At 37.5% G+C, this 21351-nt stretch overlaps 2 long non-coding RNA genes across 3 annotated transcripts in view; both read right to left on the reverse strand.

Annotated features, from left to right (window-relative positions):
- LOC137642747 (uncharacterized) overlaps positions 1-8211 on the reverse strand; it is a 63518-nt gene extending 55307 nt beyond the window's left edge. The window contains exons 1-4 of one of the 2 annotated variants that reach the window (XR_011044850.1): positions 8149-8211; positions 4492-4644; positions 3990-4222; positions 3716-3801 (exon numbers count right to left, since the gene is read on the reverse strand). This is a non-coding gene — a long non-coding RNA (uncharacterized lncRNA). The remainder of the gene's footprint in view (positions 1-3715; positions 3802-3989; positions 4223-4491; positions 4645-8148) is intronic. The other variant, XR_011044849.1, reaches the window with a different exon arrangement.
- The window catches only part of LOC137642749 (uncharacterized), a 136756-nt gene that overhangs the window by 97103 nt on the left and 18302 nt on the right, over positions 1-21351 (reverse strand). The window lies entirely within an intron of this gene.

Consider the following 21351-nt stretch of genomic DNA (forward strand, 5'->3'; position numbering starts at 1 on the left):
GCACTCGCGGAAAAATGCCCAACATTCTAATATACGGCATCTCAGATAAAAAAAAAAGACATGCACGTGTTAGCCCAACCATCAAGGCACACTTTCTAACACAAACATGAAAAAAAATCAATAATATACGGCAATTCCTTACTACGTAGTAAATTTTTACAAATATTGAAAAAAAAAACAGAAATTGTCAACCGCAGTTAAATACCCAATATACCAATAACTACGTCGTATCTGACAAAAACAAAATCACGCATGGGTAGCCAGATCATCTAGACACACTTTCCAACATTAAAAAAGCAAAAGTTTTACGACACTATTTCGCAATATCTTACGGAAAAATGACTTGGCAAAAAAATTAAAAAAAATTAAAAAGGGACACTCGCGGTAAAATGCCTGACATTCTAATATACGACATCTCAGATAAAAAAAAAGACATGCACGTGTTAGCCCAACCATCAAGGCACACTTTCTAACACATAAACATGAAAAAAAAATCAATAATATACGGCAATTCCTTACTACGTAGTAATTTTTACAAATATTGAAAAAAAAACAGAAATTGGTAACCGCAGTTAAATACCCAATATACCAATAACTACGTCGTATCTGACAAAAACAAAGTCATGCATGGGTAGCCAGATCATCTAGACACACTTTCCAACACTAAACAAGCAAAAGTTTTACGACACTATTTGGCAATATCTTACGGAAAAATGACTTGGCAAAAAAATGAAAAAAAATGAAAAAGGGGCAGTCGCGGTAAAATGGTCCTCGTGGTGATGAACGACATTTTAACTAAAAAAAAAAACATGCACATGGTAGCCAAACAATCCACCAAGACTTTCCACAACTGATAACCTATACAAGTTGCACCATTCTACGACAATTTCATAATACGTAATAACTTTGATAATTATGCAAACTACCTCAGAAGGGTAAACTCGGACGCGAACGACCCCGACGCGTCTCAGAAATCGGGGAAGGAGTACAGCTACAGCAATGCACATCTGGACACTACTAGAGCGTGTAGGGGAGACACCTCCTGCAGGTCGATCACCCACAAATTCAGTCACAGGGGTGAGTCACGTGAGAAAAACCTGTTTTTTTTTTACGCTCGGGGTCGCAAACGACCCACCGTACCTATCCAGGGTTAAGTTAAATTCTCTGGGAATATCACTGTAGTCAAATATACCCTAGGAAGCTACTTATAGGAACCTTCCATCAGGACGACATGGCTATCTCACCCAAAAATAGATTTTGAGCGAACCGTTTTTTTTTAATCAAACAAACCTGAGACTTTGGAACCCGGCTCTTAAAATTCATAATGAGTTGGGGGTCCTTAGCTGGTGGGTGGTATAAGCCCAACCTGTTCAACAGTACAATTCAGAGCCGTCTGTCTAAGACACCACTGAATTAGAACTTTTATTAGCCTCTGTAGCCAATGAGAAAAAGGAGAGATGGCAAGAACTGATAGCCAGCACAGATATGACTTAGAACAGTAAGAAAGCATGGAAAACAATCAGTAAACTGAACTTGGATAGGAACACCCAAACGAGAATAGGTACCGTAACACCCAATGCAGGCGCAAAACAACTCTCACTTAATGGGAAGCCATATGACAAAGAACGAAGATATCACAAAAGAATGAAATATGAAATGAAAGAGAATAACGAGATTAAACCACTCACTGTTGAAGAACTCCAGGAAGCCATGAAACACCATAAACCTGGAAAAGCTGCTGGTCTGGATGACATTACATTTGAGATAATGCTGCACTTTGGCAACAAGAATAAATAATGAACATTAATACTTCTTAACAACTTTGCAAGAACATTCAAGATCCCAAAACTATGGAGAGAAGCTAAAGTTGTGGCCTTGCTAAAACCTGGCAAAGACCCAATGATCCCTAAGAGTTATCGGCCAGTATCTCTCCTCTGCACCTTATATAAACTGTACGAACAGGTGACGATGGTCCGCCTACCTCCCACAGTCGAAGATCAACTGACACCAGAGCAGGCTGGCTTCCAGGCAGGAAGATCCTGCTGCTTTCAGGTACTTAGCCTCACTCAGTTTATTGAGGATGGCTCTGAGCTTGGGAAAATCACAAGGGTAATATCTTATGCCCTAACAGCAGCCTATAACAATGCGAACCACAGGTTGCTTCTTTTAAAACTTGCCCAAGTTATTCACATGTACTTGAGACAACAGCAAAACTGAAGCTCTGCGGGCTAGTGAGTAGGGACCCGCCAATTCACTATGAGTAATATGGCGATAAACCTGGGTTGCAGGCAAACCTTCGTTAGACAGAGGCACTCGCCCACACACCATGCTAGCCCTCGTTGGATGGGTGTGCAACAATGCGCATGACTTCTCTGTGAGACTAGTGTCTTTGGTAACACAGGCTGATGCATCATGAAGCAAGGTACTTATGCCCTCCTACCAGAGAAGGTATTTGCTCACAAGGAGAAGAATAAGGTTGTGCTGAACTAGAAGAAGGGCAGGTTTTGCCAAGTCTTCGGGCGTGGACACAGACGAAAAGGTCACACTACTCTCGTAATAAGGAGAAGAAATGTCCTCTGATGCATCTTGGGAACTCTCATGAGATCTCTGCCAAGAACCCCAAGGTGTATGAGGCAGGTCACGCTCGTTATTTCGAGCTGGAGACTGTTAATAAGGGTCTTTCAATGAGGCCTCTTCAGTAGGAGAGGAAATGGCAGGCTCTACGTGGCGATGCTTTCACCGCTCTCATTGGAGACACCTCTAAGAGTTAGATCTTCTCTGTATAATCTGCACTCGTGGGGGGAGGGAAATCTAGACATAACAGAATAATCAGGGACGGATGGAATAGCTATAGGATCCGGCTCTGGAGGCACAGTGGGCATAGCCAAAAGATCCGCTACAAGTTCATATTGCACATTGTCAACGCTGGGTGGGTGATAAAACATTAATAAAAATTATGATGGACATTGTAATTCGTGACTGGAGTCTCTGTGGGTTCCTGATGGGGGATAACGTTCCCTGCAGAAATTATCTTTCATTCCTTGTCCTTGCTGACAGAAGACGAAGGAGGGGAACGATCTCTCTTAGATCATTTCTTGCGGCATGAATGATATCTCTCCCACTGGGAGGACAACCACAGAACTTCTTCTACCCTCGGCAAGAAGGATAAGCCGAGTATGGATCTACTTCTACCTAGCTCATAATTGTACCACAGGGGCGTCCATCATGACGAGGGAAGGAACGCATCAAATTTGAAATATATAGTTGTAAAGACACAAGAGACATGAACTTAGAACTACAGTATAAGGATACGGTGAGGGCAATGCGGAGGTCTGATCGCAGAGAGATAAGGTTGTGTGCATCTCACCCACTTCACAACCAAGAGTGTTGTGGGGAAGAGCTGTGAACCAGCATTATGAGCAATGCGCCAGCAGTTGCCTAGCAATGAAGCATGATGCAATGAAACCAATTTTTGTTCGATTGTCTGGTTGTAGAGAAAATGAAACTAGGAGTAACCCATATAAATGACTCAAAAGTTTGTATCTGCATAGGAATAAACACAAAATCAATGACAGTATTCAGGGACACATTGGACTTTACGATAGACACTACTGTAGCAGAAGTACAAAAGATGCAGCTTGACTCAGTTTAACATTGTAAATCCTAAACAGAATTTAATGGAAAATCTTCAATCCAACAGACACAAAACACTTACCAATAAAAGTATTTAAAAGTGGTAACGACATCACCGGAACAGGCAGAACAGTACTGTGCTCTCCTCGTTAATACCAATGCTCACATCTGTGGGAGAGGAGACTTCATATAACTAACATTACTGTATCAAGCAGTATTATCATAATTATTATTATCATTGGGATAAAAAATCAATAAAGGGTACTGTTATAACAATATATATGATTGGTGAGAGGGTATAAAAACCCTTGAAAGCATTTGAAATTCTGTAGTTCAGCCTGAAGTATGATTCTTACCTCAAGAATTTCTCCAACATTGTAAATCTAATATATTTGCTCTTCGAATGATGCCCCTGCAGACAGACCCCATTCAAAGTGTCATCCTTGCTGTTAATGACAGTCCATTCATCATCCCGGTTCAATTGTGGATGACCATCTGTCAGAGCTCATCCGAATATTTGCACAATGGAGAGGTTCTCCACTCCGTGCGGTCTCTAGCTTTCGAAACATCTGCCAGCAGGATTATCTTTCTGAAATGACCGATTTGATAATGGACGAATCACGTTACATTACAAATTTACAGTACAGTAAATAAACTGTATACAGTATACACTGTATAGAGTTATAAAAGGTTAAACAATTCAAAGTCAAGATACACTACATTCCAATCAAAATTAAAAAAACTGTTATTTAAATTCAGAACATTCAAACTATTTCTATATGGACCACCAATATTAAGAGCCTTAGGTCTAATTTGATTACAAATATTGAATAGTTTAGCATATACAGTTGTCTTTACTTTTGGTCCCAATTGAAGAAGATGTACTAAAACACGCGGCAGAGCAGATGGTGACTCACGAACGTATACAGCTGCGGCAGTATGCCCGTGCAGCAAAAGCTCTTGTTGAGAATTTGCACACGTTGGCATCAAAATTCAGCCGACCTGCATGACCTGAAAGCATAGTTAATGGTATTATTAACTAGATTAATCTCTGGAGGAAATTAAAACCTGATAAAAATGTCAAAATCTTAAAAAGATATTTGTGTTTTTTTTAACTATGCAAAACTGAATCCTTTGATAAGAGTATGATTTCAGTGTAGATGGAACTCGGCTTTAAGAATTCATAATGAGGTTCGTAATGAATGCACTGGCGGGTGGCTGGAGAGCCTGTCCCCTAGCCAGCACACTGCACAGACGCTTCCGACCTTCGCCTATTGACTTAAGGAGTGGACTCAGGGTTGTATTATTAGGAAAAATACGAATCACTTTAAACATTTCTAATTATTCCTTCACAGATACAGATACAAACCCTAGCTCCTTTCAGGGGAGAAAGTTCCTATAATCAAGTCGACTTGTATCAAATACCAGGATGTCCAAAGACTTTGACCAAGGGAGATGTTTAAGTCTTGGCTTTTCTTTTTCATCCAATCAGAATCGGATGTTTCCAAAATTTAAAAACAGGGTATTGGGAGCACCAAGCGTGGTTTGGAGATGCTCATTCTAATCCACCGAGACGAGAAAATGGGAACACATCACTGCAAGAGTGAAGATACTTGTAAATCGTTTTAGAATTCGACTAATTCGAAAATTGTAAGGATTGTGAAGTTTACCGAGAGTAATGATTTTACAGCTTATTTGTATAAGATAGGACTCCAGGTGGATTATTCTGGTGTTTATTCAAAGTATTGTTTTGGTAAAATACGTTATAACTACGATGGAAAATAAAAAAACAACGGTAAATCCACGTTTTATGGCGGTGTTATAATACAGTAGCTCGTGCCACGATTCCAGGAATTGTTGCCCGTCCCAACACCATAAACGCCCCATTCTTTCTTCTTCTTCGCTAATTGCCGGGCCATCTCACCCACAACAAAAAGGAAGTTGACCAACAGGGAGAAGATCGTACATGAAGATTGCGACTTCAATGACTTTGAGTAATGTGAGTACAGTATATACATCTATATTTATGTTAATGTAGTTCAATGGGACAAATGTAAATTTACTTTTTACTTGTGAAATGGATTTCCTTTTACAAAATATGATTGTGTTACCTTGCTAAGAGTCAAATGGGTTGCAAATCAAACACAGGGTACGGTAGGAATACGGCAGTCTAGCCGTTAGGTAAGGACACGGCTTGTAGGTTAGGTTAAGTAGGGATGTTTAGGTCAGGTGGTGTTCTTGAGTAGAGGTTTTGCAGAACAACGGACAGGGGTTTTTGTAATGCGACGGCGATGTCTTACGAATCACTAGGAAAAAAGAAAGAAATTTCAATTTCATCATCATTATCATTATTAAAGGAGGAAATTAACCAGCCTCATGAATCAAGCTGGTCTCTTCAGAAGTGGTCAAAAGGCAGTTTGGGGAGGTAACGTATGCATAATGTGGGGACAGAGAACGGTGAATGGATATATATTTACCAAGTTCATGAAAGAGTTGAAAATAAGTATAGGGCACGGCCATCATCATACATAGAGGGGGCCGCTATTATAAATAGAGATGGCCGCTATCATATAAACAGGTGACTGCTACCATACATACATGTGGCTGCTATTATAAATACAGATGGCCGCTATCATACATACAGGTGTCTGCTACAATACATACAGGTGGCTGCTTTCATACATACAGGTAGCCACTATCATAGATTCAAGTGGCCGTTATTATAAATACAGGTGTCTGCTATCATACAAATGATCAAAAGATATTACGTAAAAACAACTAATTTACGAAGGAATTCGTCTTCATACGATAGACAAGTGTCTACTCTAAACCTTATGGCAGTTGCCATAAATGTTTGCCGTGACACGGCTAATTACTAAGTACAATTGCTAAACTATTAGTTTAGGTAGTCCGTACCATTATGAAATATTTGTGTTCAACGTGGATAAAATAGAGCTGATATATATTTAAAAAAATAACTTAATCGTGGTTTCCTAGACTTCTAACTTCTCAAGACTGCGGCAATTTGCGGGCACTCTTATTCTTCTTCTTCTTTCTTAATGTATTAGCACACGTCACCTATCAGGCAACCATAGTGCTATCCCTCTCATATTTTACTTTGTAACAAATCATAGAGTTTTGAGGAGGCCCGAGGACTTCAGGAAGACTGCTAGATGACGGTAGATCTTCTTCAATACATGTGGAGTTCCAGAGTCAGCCCCCAGGATCCTATCTAGCTGAAAAGGGACACCAATCCGAAACAGAGAATGTCTCAGAAACACTCTGGATGTAAAATATCGAGGGCAGTGTAGTATAATGTGCCTTACATCCTCTACTTCACCACAAGAGCAAAAAGGTGAATCCTCAAGGGAAAGGCGATGTAGATGGGCTTTCAGTCTTAAGTGTCCAACACAAAGTCGAAGAATTGCAGAGTTTAGCTTCCTTGATGCCAATGACGTTGTTAGAGCTGTCAACAAATTGGAGCCTTTGTAAGGTGACGGCCAAATCCCGTAGAAAACGGGAATATTCTGAACTATGGCCGTCGTTCTAAAAAAGATTTTGGCGGGAGAGGCTAACTTAAAAAACCCACCTAACCTATGCTAAAAGCTGTATCCTTACCCAGGGGGGCTTCCCCCCCGGTCCCCCCCCCCCCCCTTACACAAGTTTCCTTACCTACGAGTACGACGGGAGAAGCTAACTTAAAAAACCCACCTAACCTATGCTAAAAGCCGTATCCTTACCCAGGGGGGCTTCCCCCCCGGTCCCCCCCCCCCCCCTTACACAAGTTTCCTTACCTACGAGTACGACGGGAGAAGCTAACTTAAAAAACCCACCTAACCTATGCTAAAAGCCGTATCCTTACCCAGGGGGGCTTCCCCCCGGTCCCCCCCCCCCCTTACACAAGTTCCCTTACCTACGAGTACGACGGGAGAAGCAAACTTAAAAAACCCACCTAACCTATGCTAAAAGCCGTGTCCTTACCCAGGGGGGCTGCGCCTCCCCGGACCCCCCCTTACACAACATATTTAAGATCCGTAGACCATTTCCAAACGTTTTTATTCTATACAAGATAACAGTCGGAGCGATAATAAGCAAATTAGGACGCTTAGCCGTAGCGCTTCAAACTACCCAACAAATTTGATCTTCTATATGGGCCAAGCTGAGAGAATTGAAGTTCCGCCTCTCTATCCAATCTCCACTTCTCCCATACAGCCCTACGATAAGCTGTGATATGTTCTGAAACTGGAATATGTACAGGATATTCACTATGTTAACAAATGAATGAGCCCCTTTTGCAATGGAGTCCACAAGTTCATTTCCCTTGTCACCACTATGACTTGGAACCCACTGAAGTTTCACTACAATATTTTTCTCTTTCAATGACTTTAGATTGCAACAAATAGGATCCACCAACGAGATCGAAAACCAACTGCATAACAACGAATTCAATCTAAAGAAACCTTTGAATCCGTCAAAATAACAACTTTCGAATGATAAAGAAACTCTAAAACAAACCTCAAAGCCTTCATAACTTGGTCAAAAATCAAAACCTTCGTAAACAAACTTTTGTAAACAAACAAATGGCTCCCAAATGTATAATCAGAGTTTCGAACTATTTCATTGTGTAATATATTGAGGGCATTAAAGCACAAATAATACAATTTTTGATACAAAATCAAGTCAAATAAACCCTAAAAATGAAAAAAAATATATTAATTTTCTTCGCACTTCGAAAAAAAAGGAAATAAAACGTTTTAAACAAATGGCTCCCCGACAACTTAATCAAGAAAGTGGTGTAAATAACTTTGGTATCACTAATGAAAATTTGATTAAAATTGAGCCAAAATGTAGAAAATAATTATCAGTTTTTTCGTAACTTGAGAATTTAAATTCTGATACAAATGTTTCTCATTAACGTTGAAAAATCAATTACTGTTGGTTAATGTCTAGGACTTGTACCATTAATGAAAATATTATTAAAATTGAGGCAAAAGTGTCACAAAACTTAGAAAAAAGTATCAAAATACTTTTTCGTAATTTATGAATTTAAATTCCGATACAAATATATCTATTTAACGTTGAAACATCAATTATTATTGTAGTGAATAGAGCGGCTTAATGCCTCTCTCCAATATGGCATCTCCATACTGGCTGACTGGACAGATATGTAAGTGTCTGGGAATTAATACAATCAAACTCGTCTTTGTATGGAATCATTATTATTTTAACCATCTATGCTAATTATCCGTCTTTTATTGAAACTCTTGACAAAATCACCTGATTATGCAGAAATTATTTGCGCAAATGAGTAAGCCAGTTCAGTCAGCAAGTGTATCATTTGCGCAAATAATTTGCGCATAATCGAGTGATTTTGACAATTATTTCAATAAAATACGGATAATTAACATAAATAAATAAGATTAAAATAATAATGATTACATATAAAAAGATGAGTTTGATTCGATTAATTCCCAGACTTACGTTTCTTATTGAGAATTCCTCTAAGTACTCTATATACGAGAAACAGATATTTCAGGTCCTGTAGGAGTCACAAACAATGTTTCCACATGTGATAGGACCAGGAAAACAGCTCAAAACTGTCAGTTATTAATGCAGCGTGGTTAAAATACTAAACCTAAAGAGCATTCTAGTTTTAAAACATTAAAATCTCAAATATTAGGTCATTTCCCCATAGTACTTCTTCAACACAAGCTATTACAAGTGCTACCTATAGTTCATCATCTTCACAAAGTACATTATATAACATATTCTTTCGCATAAGATATATTTTTCAACCAAAAACATTGGAATTTAACTCACAACAGCAAACCAGAAAAATTTGACTTTCACAACTTTTTCCCCAGATTCACTAGAATATCCCTATTTTGGGACAATTTTCCCCAGATTCACTAGAAATTTCCCTATTTTGGGACAATTTCTCTAAAAGCAGGACCGTCAGGTGAGACCTTTACAACGGCGCCTCTAAAAATCTAGCGATTTAGTTTATCTTTCTATTATATTATTTTGCTTTTACTCAAAATCATGTTTAAATATTTACTTCTTTTCTATTTTCTTTCAATAAATAAAAGTTATCCTATTATTTGCTTTAGGTCTTCCCTGTAAGGTTTAAAAATAAAAGGCTTAAGTCTTCTTATTTTCACAAAAATTAGTTTATTTAGACTTCCCCATTTTTCTCTATTTATAATATTCAGTTTTAACTTATTTATTCCGGTTCTGAAAATAGATATCACAGATGCAGTAGTTAGTAGTCATATTTATTCATTCTTCTTCTTTAATTTCTATCTTCCACTTACTGTGTATTTCTAAGCTCACACACACACACACACACACACACACACACACTCGAGTAACATTGAACTTAGGTCAGATCCTTTATCAGATTTAGTCAATTTGAAATATATTACAGATTATAATAAACAAAATCCATAAAATCAAATAAATACAGTAATTTGTATTTTTAATTACAACAAGGAAAGAAAAATATTGACACCAAAGAAAAGCAACATACGAACAAACAGTCATAAGATTTCTCCTCTCGGATATGTTCGATTTGTATTGACAGCGACTTCGTTTTTAATATCTCTAATGACTGTTATAATAAGAAAGTCTATCAATCATAGCTTTATATAAAGGAATTTAGGCTTTAAGTGCAGGCCTATAAGTGTTTATAATAAGCCTGAAAAGCTCAAATTGATAACTACTTATGCGACGTCGAAGTTAGAATTAAAGACATTCGAACACAAGAATTATTTATTTCGCGAATATTGTAAATTAAGAATTTCATTTGTAAAACTAGACCTACGCCATTGTTTTTATATAAATTTTCTTTAATATTTGAACAAAATGTAAAGAAATGTATAAGATTTCTCTTTATCTGAGAAGACAATTATGTATCTAGCAGTTAGTAAACTGTAGTTGGTCGCAGCCAAGGCCAGATGAGACATGTAGGCTAGGTGTAGCAACCTCATCCCTCGTTCTGTGTCTAAGATTATTATACATTTGGCAACAAGTTTCGATGAGGACGAGCTGTGATTGGCTGAATTGAAATGGAGTTCTGTGATTGGTTGATTCAAAATGGGTGGAGGGTATAAATAGGAGGAGCCAACCAGTTGGCACTCAGTAGAGGGGGAAGGGAGGGTGGGGTAACAAGGGGAAGGGAAAAGGGACTGGGGGAGGGTTAGGGGTGGGGCTAGGGTGGGAATGGGGAGGGATGAGGGCTAGGGTAGGGTTGGGCTGGGGGAGGGATGAGGGCTAGGGTAGGGTGGGAATGGGTTGGGGGTTAGGGTAGGGTTGTAATGGGTTGGGGGTTAGGGTAGGGTGGGAATGGGTTGGGCTGGGGGAGGGTTGGGTGGGAATGGGTTGGGCTGGGGGAGGGTTGGGGGTTAGGGTAGGGTGGGAATGGGTTGGGGGCTGGGATTGGGTTGGACTGGGGGAGGGATGGGGGATTGGGTTAAGGATAGGCTAGGGTGGGAATGGGTTGGGCTGGGCGTTAGGCTAGGGTTGGGAGTAAGGCTAGGGTAGGAATGGGTTGGGGGCTAGGATAGGTTGGGCTGGGGTAGGGTGGGACAGGTCTGGGAGCTTGGGTAGGGTTCAAGTGGGTGGGGCTAATGTAGAATTGGGTAGTGTGTGGTAATGGGCAGGGTGGGTATGTGTTGGAGCTCTGAAGATAGGATCAATGGCCCAGGGAAGACCAGGCAATGGCTGCTGATGAGTCAGCAGGTAAACCAACAGGTTCCACCACACACCATATCCTTACCTCACATGGATGATGGTGAGGTTGCAGACACTACAAGAAACAACTAAGCAAAGAAATTAATTATCAATGTCACATAAGACCTAAAAGTTTATCATTTAGTTTATAATAAAACATAATAAACTCCATTTGGGAACTTTCGTTCGTTTTAGATGATCTCAGCCTTAAAATAAGGGGTGAGGGGGAGGGACACATTGTTGCAACCATTTCTTAAGTATTTGCGTTCGTATGTGTTCAAGTTTGACTTCATTTGGACAAGTATTTATAATACCAGTTGTTCCCGATACACATATGCTTAAATTCAACAAAAATACATTAATTCTAATCATTAAGAATTGATAGACTCACTTCATGTTCCAATTGTTTCATATAAATTTTAAAAATGAAGACGAAGTCAAATCACTTCGAGCATTCGTTCGAGTTAGGATTTGACACAAGTGTAGCAACAATAGTGTTCTATTTGCGTTCGTATGTCCTCGATTTTGACTTCAATTTAACATAAGTGATTCTACACATATTATTTGCGGTATAACTATCATTGAATTCATCAAAAGAACTCCATAATTTTATTTAATCATTACAAGCCTTTATTTGTGTTGTATTTGTAATAAATGAATATTATATATGAAGACGAAGTCAAATCCCTTTGAACGTTCGAACCCATCAGCCTTGAATTACAGACGAGAGAAATCTTAATCATAATTCCATTATCATTAGTTTTACAATTCAAAGAAAAATATCATTAAGAACAATAACAATAACTCCAAGAACTACAACAGTAGCAACAACATCAAGAACAACAACACAGACGTGCAAACACATGCACACACACATATGTAATATTTAGAATGGTAATATTACATGTTTAAAACAAATGACGTAATATGTCATGTTGGTTGGAAGAGCTGGCCGTGAGATTTGCTATGGTCAACTCAAATTGTGTACAGGATGTAAGATGCTAAGTTGTCATTCTTTCTTAGTGTCAACACATTAACTCTTCGTGTGAAAGTTTGTGACGTCACCGGATGCAGGTGTCTTCCGATTCCGTCACGTGTCTAAAGTAAACCAAGCATACGATATCTGTGATATCGATAATTTGTTCAGTTCTTATCTAAACTTCACCAGAATTGGTCATGTGGACCAACACAGCTTCCTCCAGTGATGGAGATGTTTAACTCAGTTGTTTATATACAATAAAACTTAAAAACCACCAAGATGTGTTCAATAAACCATCTAAATACATCTGAAAACAACTCATACTCAAATGTGTGCTTAAGACAGTAGCACACCAATAAATGGTGGCAGCGGTTAAACTCAAAGACAGCGATTAAACTCTAAGAATTAGAGAAATATCTTCAAGACTTCAAAATAAATAGCTGTAAAACCAGAGATATATCTTCAAGACTTCAACATAAAAGCTGTGAAACCTGATAAAGATCTTCAAGAACTCAGAACTATCTACAAAAATCTACAATTTTGACTAAGTCCAACGAAAATGCTAACACCAACATATGTTAGTATACAAATAGAATCTTCAATCAACATCCTAGGAAACCCAAGGACTGGCATTCAACTATTGCAAAACATATCCAGGAAGACCTACATTCTACAAGAAACTAGAACGAGACATCGCTAACAAAACATCAAGAGAGAGAGAGAGAGAGACGACTCGACTTCATATATAAGCTAAGTACAAAGATTTTGTATTCATTTCAGTTTGTGCAGTGAAGTGTAGTTATCACAAGTCGTTAGTCAATTATTACTGGGGTGAGTGAATTCCTAAACTTTGTTATAAGAAACTCCGAATTCTCATTTAGAATTTTTCTTTCTTTGTGCTAATTCCTTTTTCTTTCATAAACTCTTGGGGGGAAATGTATTGGGATTAGTAACATTGTTGGGGGAATTTTATTATACATATGCGTTTACGCAGTGGGCGTCTGTACTCATATAGATATTTTGATAGGATTGAAAGGGGTCAAAGAGATAGAAAAAAAAAGAATACAGCAGTCATGGCTCCTCCTGTCAGCCCTACCCCTGGACCTAGTGGTGTAGGCCAGGCTAATCCTCCTCCAATTGTGACGCTTGTAAATGCCAGGTCAGCAATCCTTCCTTTTCAAGGCCGTGTCAACGGGTTCTTGCCACAAAATGTGGAGTCATGGATTTCATCCGTTGATGCCCATTTAAATGCCAAACAAATCGTAGATCCTTTTGTACAATTACAAGAAGCTAAAAGTTTTATAGATTTTTCTAAGGGGGATGCGAGTGCGTATTTAAGAGGTGTTTCATTTCAGGAAGCAGTTACTTGGGATGATTTCAAAGTTAGGTTACGCGCGATCTATGGGGGTGGAGAAGCTTTGGATGTAGTGTTAACGTTACGAAATACACTTAATCAAGCCACTATGAATCGGCTTAATGTTGTTGAGAGAGCAGCTCTCATAGCTGATAGGCTTAACGAATATCAGGACATTTTAGGTAATTCCACTTGGGTTACTAACGATAATATCTCCGTGAAAGATTTTTTACGATTAATGTATTTAACTTGCATGACACTTATGTTGCCTGAAGCTTTAGTGCGGTGCTTTGATAAGAAGTTAATGCCTGCAAGTACGGAATTGGATGTCTATAAACAGATAAAGAAGCACATGTCCAAGTGTCCAGATCTCGATCCCGTGTTAACTCAAGTTTTTGCTAAGAATGAAACAAAACCACAAACAGTGAACGTAATTAATAATCCAGTAGCGGGAGTGACGTGTTACAACTGCAAACGTCAAGGTCACATAAGCGCAGACTGTAGAACGAAATTTTGTTCAGTTCACAACACAGGATCACATTCTTATAGTCAATGTTACGCGCGTAAGACACAACAATATCCTAGAAATACACAGTCAATTCCACAGTCAGTTCCATATGGAAATAAAAAGAAAAATCCTCATTTTAACAATAAGAAGAAACAACAAAATGTCAATGCAGTTCAGAGTCCGAAACAAACAAACACTTCTTCAAATATCGCTGAGCCTGGGCCGTCAAACCAGACCTCGCAAAGTCAGCCTAATTTTCAGAATGTGCAGAGCAAAGCAAATACCACATAGTTAACTCTAGAGGGGAAGAGAGTGATGTTGGGTCAAGGTCATTTATGTCAACATCAATAGTAATGAATAATCAATTTAATGTTTTATCAGATAATTGTGAGACAATAGATTTTCCTATGAAACACACGGCCGAATTAAGTAAAACAGTGCATGCTCCCGTAGATTTGCAACGTATTCATACGATAATAAGCCAAAATGAGTTACGGCCAACCTTATATGCTGTAAATTTAGAACACAAATCCTTTACGTTATTTTTTGACTCTGGTAGTCCACGTAATATTATGGATTTGAAGACGCATCATTTGTTGTTTTCGAACTTTCCGATTGAAAAATCAGGAATCAGACTTTCAGGTATAGGAAATAATGAATTAAACGTCATAGGCATAACTCATATTCAGTTCAGAGTCGGTAATCGCACGTTTGCCGATACATTTGTTGTTGTGAAAAACATTAATATGTATCCAGCTGTAATTATAGGATACCCATCTATGGGAAATCAAAACATTATCTTAGCTCCTGCAAAGCACGGCGTGTATATCAAAGGGAAATTCTATAAGTCTTCTAATACTTTAAAGTCAGTTTTGGATAAAAAGGAGACGACAAATGTAACCGTAACGTACGTTGAAGAACCAATAACTTGTCTCACTAGTAAAGAAATAATACACGCGACCCAGCAGAATTCTCGTTCACCCGTAATATCATCTTGCACGCAATATATCGAACCAAACATACCTTCGAATTTAATAGTGCAAATAAAGAAAACACTACCGGGATCTGAAATATTAATCCTTTCCGATACTTTGAAAACCAACGGATTGTCTGTCACACAAGCTATTTATACAGTAGGCTCACATCAGCAATGTAATATCGAAGTCTGTAATCATTTAAATAACACTTTAGTAATTCACAAAAATCAACATATCTTGGATGTAGAAGTTTATAAACATCGTATTCTTACCGTTGCTGAAATCAATCACTCTCAATCAGTTGCGGATGAATCCCTTTTACGATCTATTAAAAATAAAATCAGTAAGGACATTCAAGACGAAGAAATTCAGCAGAAAATTTTTGAACTTTTAAATAAATATACAGATGTCTTTTCCACTACGGATGGATCCTTAGGGAAAACAGATGTGATCGAGCATCAAATAAGGTTAAAAGACAAACAGAAAATTATATATGTACCCTCGTACAGACTCCCTATGAAATTCCAGAATGAAATAAATGATGAAGTAGGTAAAATGTTAGAGGAAGGAGTCATTAGAAAATCAAATAGCCCTTATAATTTTCCTTTAATAGTTGTACCGAAAAAAGATCGAACATGGCGTATCTGCGTCGACTTTCGTCGTCTAAACGAGGAAACGATCCCTGATCGATTCCCAGTGCCATGTACTGACGATATTTTGTCTTTGTTAGGTCAGAATAAATATTTTACCAGTTTGGACTTACTTAAAGGCTTTCACCAGATATCATTAGAAGAAGATAGTATCCCATACACAGCCTTCAGCACAGCCAGGGGACATTATGAATTTTTACGGATGCCTTTTGGTTTACGTTGTGCTCCTATAACATTTACAAGAATGATTAACATAGTGTTTGGAGACTTGTTAGGGGATATATTGCATGCCTATATGGATGATCTTGTAATCTTTTCCAACACCTTAGAGGAACTTCTACGTAAGTTAGAACTAGTACTACAGAGATTAAGACAACATAACTTAAGGGTAAAGATTAGTAAGTGTGAATTTTTCAAAACAGAATTGATATATTTGGGTTTCATGGTGTCAAGCCAAGGTCTTAAAGTAGTCCATGATAAGGTGTCGGCTATACGTAATTTTCCCATACCTACTAATGTCAAGGGAATACAGCAATTTCTGGGTTGTAGTGGATATTACAGGCGTTTTATACGCAACTATTCAATAATAGCCGCTCCTTTAACTGATCTTACGAAGAAGGGCGTAGATTTCATATGGTCTGAGCAACATCAACAGGCGTTTAATACTTTGAAAGATGAACTGTGTAGTTCTCCTATCTTAAAATTTCCTGACTTCGGTAAGGAATTCTTCATTGCAACAGACGCCTCAGACTTAGGAGTAGGAGGGGTATTGCTTCAGCAATATGATAAACAGTTTTTCCCGATAGCTTTCTATTCTCGAAAATTGAGAACTTCCGAAAGTAAATATGCAGTAATAGACAAGGAAGGACTAGCTATTGTTAATTCGCTAGTGCATTTTAAGTTCATAATTTACGGTTATCCCGTTAAGGTTCTTACTGACCATAAACCACTAACAGAGTTCTTTAAAGGCTTCAATCACAGCCCTAAACGAACTCGGTGGCATTTAATCATTCAAGATTTTGGCGCAAGAATCGGGTATTTACCTGGGAAAGCAAATATCATTGCGGATGCATTATCACGCAACCCCGTGTCATCTTGTACGGAGTCTTTAGCTGAATTAATAGATATATCAACATCCATGCCTATTGTAAAAACAATATCTGAACAAGAAGATTTAGGCTGGAGTGCTGAATTGTTACAGACTGAGCAAAGAAAAGATCAGAAAATAGAAACAATTATAAATGCTTTGAAAGGCAATCATACAGAAAAAGAATATATAAAGTATAAGCAGCAGAATTATGTAATCAAAGATAATATTCTGTGTAGGACTGTGACAAGAAAAACCCGCAATACACCACATGTAACTAACGACCAGGTAGTAGTACCAAACTCACTTGTTTCCACTGTCCTGAATTGGTTGCATTCAAATCCATTACATGGACACCCTGGGTTCTCATTAATGTCACAGAAAGCCAAATCATTGTTTTATTGGCATACAATGCTTACAGATATAAAAAGACACATAGCTAATTGTCGCACATGTCAGGAAAACAAAGGGCATACGAAAACACCTGTTAGCTTAGGAACTTATCCTGTTCCCAATCAACCCTTTGAAAGAATACATTTAGATTTGTTAACAGGATTTTACGAGTCAGACAGAGGAAATAAGCACCTCTTAGTGATTATAGATGCTTTAACTCGATATACAGAACTAATAGCTCTTAAAACTAAAACTGCGATTGAATGCGCTAGGAAGTTTTACGAGTGTTACATTTGTAAACATGGAATTCCACACATGATAATCTCAGACTCGGGTGGTGAATTTAATAATCACTTTCTTATCTCATTGTGTGAATTCCTCAAAATAAAGAAGATCAATACCATGATATATCACCCAGAGTCGAATGGGCTAGTGGAAAGAGCAAATAGGAAGATATTAAATATATTAAGGGTAACACTAGGGGGATCAGACCCCAACTGGGATATTGCAATACCGGCGGCACTGAGTACTCTGAATCATTCATATCATATATCAATTAAAATGTCACCGCATGAAGCATTGTATGGTACCCCAGTTAGAACACCTTTCCATGTATTAACGCCTACAACTAATCTATCAAATCCTTTAAAAGAATGTATAAATGCAAGTATAAGTCGATATGATATCCTTCGAAAGAATTTAGAAGAATCACAAATCATAATGAAAAGGAATCATGATAAAATAGCGAAACCAACTAAAACATATACCGTGGGTGATAACATCTATATTCAAATCAATGTCAGAAAAGGGCTCAACTATAAACTAACACCTAAGTTTGAAGGCCCATTTAACATTTTGGAAACATTAACGGCCAATAGGTTTCGAATTCAAAACGTAGCCCAACCCACGGATGAGAGAATAGTACCATTGTCTCACATAAGAAATTAAAAAGAAGTGAGGAAAAATTTTAATTTTTGTAACTAAAAAGTTTTCTTTTTAATACAGGAGTAATTACATATATTTTTTCTCGTTACAGGTTTCCAAGATGAATTTTTTGTTGTTGGGAGTGATATTGTTCGCTCAGACATTTTTTTCGTATGGGATGAGTTCTAAGACTAAGAATATATATTTTAAATATGGAAATATAGTTGAAAGACAAGAAGACATTTTTATTACATCAACCAACGTAATTGTCGAAGTGCATATGCAAGCAATTTTTCTTCAAGAGAATGATGTCACTAGCTTAAGAACCGCCATTTCAAGGTTTTCTGCATCATTGGATGAGTTGCATAGGAGACATTTTCATTTGACTACTAAGAGTTTGCTTCGATCAACATTAAAAGTTGCAGAGATGCTATCTGATGACTTAAAAAATAAGACTGGAGAGACAGGATCTTTGGCTTATGACCTTTTGATGTGGACTGTAGGACACGAACAAAAAGAAAGACGGAATCCGTTCATTTATGCTGCATTAAGCATCTTTGGGTCTGTTGCAAGTTTAGGTTTAGGACTTTCCAATCGTCTTAAAATTAGTAATCAAAATAAGAAAATTGAGTTCTTGACTCATAAAGATGAATTGATTATGTCAGAACTAAGGGATCAGTTAGCTTCAATCAATAAAATTATGGATTTGTTAAATGAACATTCAGATAATATCGTTCAAATTATGGAAGTACAGGATTTGTTAGCAACATTAACGTATTATGATTCAAAGATAGATCACATACATAACAGAATTGCACATTTCATTGAGAAATCCAAGGATTATGTAGAAGCTATCACGTTAGCAACTAAAGGTGTATTGTCGCCCCATTTGTTGCCTATACGTTACTTAAAATTAGTTCTGGAGAACACTAGGGATAAACTAGGCTATGTTCCTTTGTTAGACGAACATAGGTTAGAATTTTATTACAGCCTAATTACAGTAAACGTAGATAATAACAAGGTTAGGATTACAATTCCCTTTGATTCTTCTGATGCCTGGCAATCTTACAGGATATCACCATTTCCGACTTTCATGACGAATCACTCAAATCCAGTAATATCCAGTTTGACAGGACACGTATTGATTTCCCCAGACAAGGAAACATATACGGTCATTAAAGACTTAAATCAATTAACTCACTGTTCAGACGCAATGGATAGAAAAATATGTACAGCTGACTCATTTGAATTCCGTAAAAACTTGATGGATTCATGCGAGTTAGGTATAGTGCTAGACGGTGCTCTCTCCCATACAAGTGAAAATTGTCTGGATAAGCTCTATCCCTTTGACAATAAAGAATTCAATTGCAGACTAAATAATGGCTCGTGGATACGATACGACAAGGACGGCTTCAATATATCATGCCCTGACGGATCCACATCATTTAACCACATCTTCGTCGCAGCAGATGGCTGTATCGGGACTTCCCCGAATTCCATGGTGACTGGCCTACGGACAATCATCAGAGAACGTGCTTACTTCGCGAACTTCACGTGGACCTCTACAACGCCCGCACTTCCTCTCCCCTATAAAGGAAGTGTGGCGAAACACTTAATGAAACTTACCGAAAAGGACCACCTGTCGCCGACTTACAAAGAGATTCTTCACCCCATAATACTGGCTAGTTTGTGTTTCACGGTGATGATATTTATCGCCGTGAACATCCTTGTTTGGCGTAGGTTACGGCACAGCAAGCAGCTACAAAGGAATGAGTTGCATAGCCCTGACAATACCCCCTATTTAATCCAGTTCAAAGCTGTATGAGTGGCCACCTCATTCGCTAAGGGAGTAATTTGTCAGGATGATGTTTGTATGAAAAGCTGACTAGTACGCTAGTAATATGTAATTAAAGAAATTCTCTACATTTGCATTGTTAAAAATACATTTAAAATAACATTTAAAAAAATAAATAAAATAAAAAAGGATATAAATCATTTTTTTCTCTCGGCATCTAATAAAAATATATAAGCCGGAATGTTAAAAAAGAAAAGAGAAAAAAAAAAAAAAAAAAAAAAAAAATATAAGATATATAACAGAATCTATGGGCATCTAATAAAATGTATCAGCCCTATATATAAATATATATATATATATGTACGAAACCGTGGTACGTGTACGTACCAGGAAATCGTATTTGTGCACTGAATATTGAGTATCTTGTTTCTGACAAAGGTAACAATTATTCTTTATCAAGTTACCGAATCATTTGTAAGTCAGAATTTGTTTTGTTTTTTGGTACCATGTAATCATTTGCTAGCAATGTACCATATATATGATCTTGGTTTTATCATGCATTTTTTCTTTTGCTTTGGTAATATCTTTTTTGTATGCATTATTGTTATTAATTTTGATGTGCCTATTTGGACATTCGTCCTCAGTTGGATATAGCTAGTTTTGAACATTGAGTGATACGTATGTCCAGTCACACCTAATAACCATGTTTCGGCTTGTTGTTAAATTTTTGTAAAAAAATTGAGATAGCTGGCCGAGCTTATGTAATATTTAGAATGGTAATATTACATGTTTAAAACAAATGACGTAATATGTCATGTTGGTTGGAAGAGCTGGCCGTGAGATTTGCTATGGTCAACTCAAATTGTGTACAGGATGTAAGATGCTAAGTTGTCATTCTTTCTTAGTGTCAACACATTAACTCTTCGTGTGAAAGTTTGTGACGTCACCGGATGCAGGTGTCTTCCGATTCCGTCACGTGTCTAAAGTAAACCAAGCATACGATATCTGTGATATCGATAATTTGTTCAGTTCTTATCTAAACTTCACCAGAATTGGTCATGTGGACCAACACAGCTTCCTCCAGTGATGGAGATGTTTAACTCAGTTGTTTATATACAATAAAACTTAAAAACCACCAAGATGTGTTCAATAAACCATCTAAATACATCTGAAAACAACTCATACTCAAATGTGTGCTTAAGACATACACACCATATATATATATATATATATATATATATATATATATATATATATATATGTATATATATATATATATATATATATATATATATATATATATATATATATATATATAAA

This window comes from Palaemon carinicauda, chromosome 6 (assembly GCF_036898095.1).
Source record: "Palaemon carinicauda isolate YSFRI2023 chromosome 6, ASM3689809v2, whole genome shotgun sequence".
Classification (NCBI taxonomy): domain Eukaryota; kingdom Metazoa; phylum Arthropoda; class Malacostraca; order Decapoda; family Palaemonidae; genus Palaemon; species Palaemon carinicauda.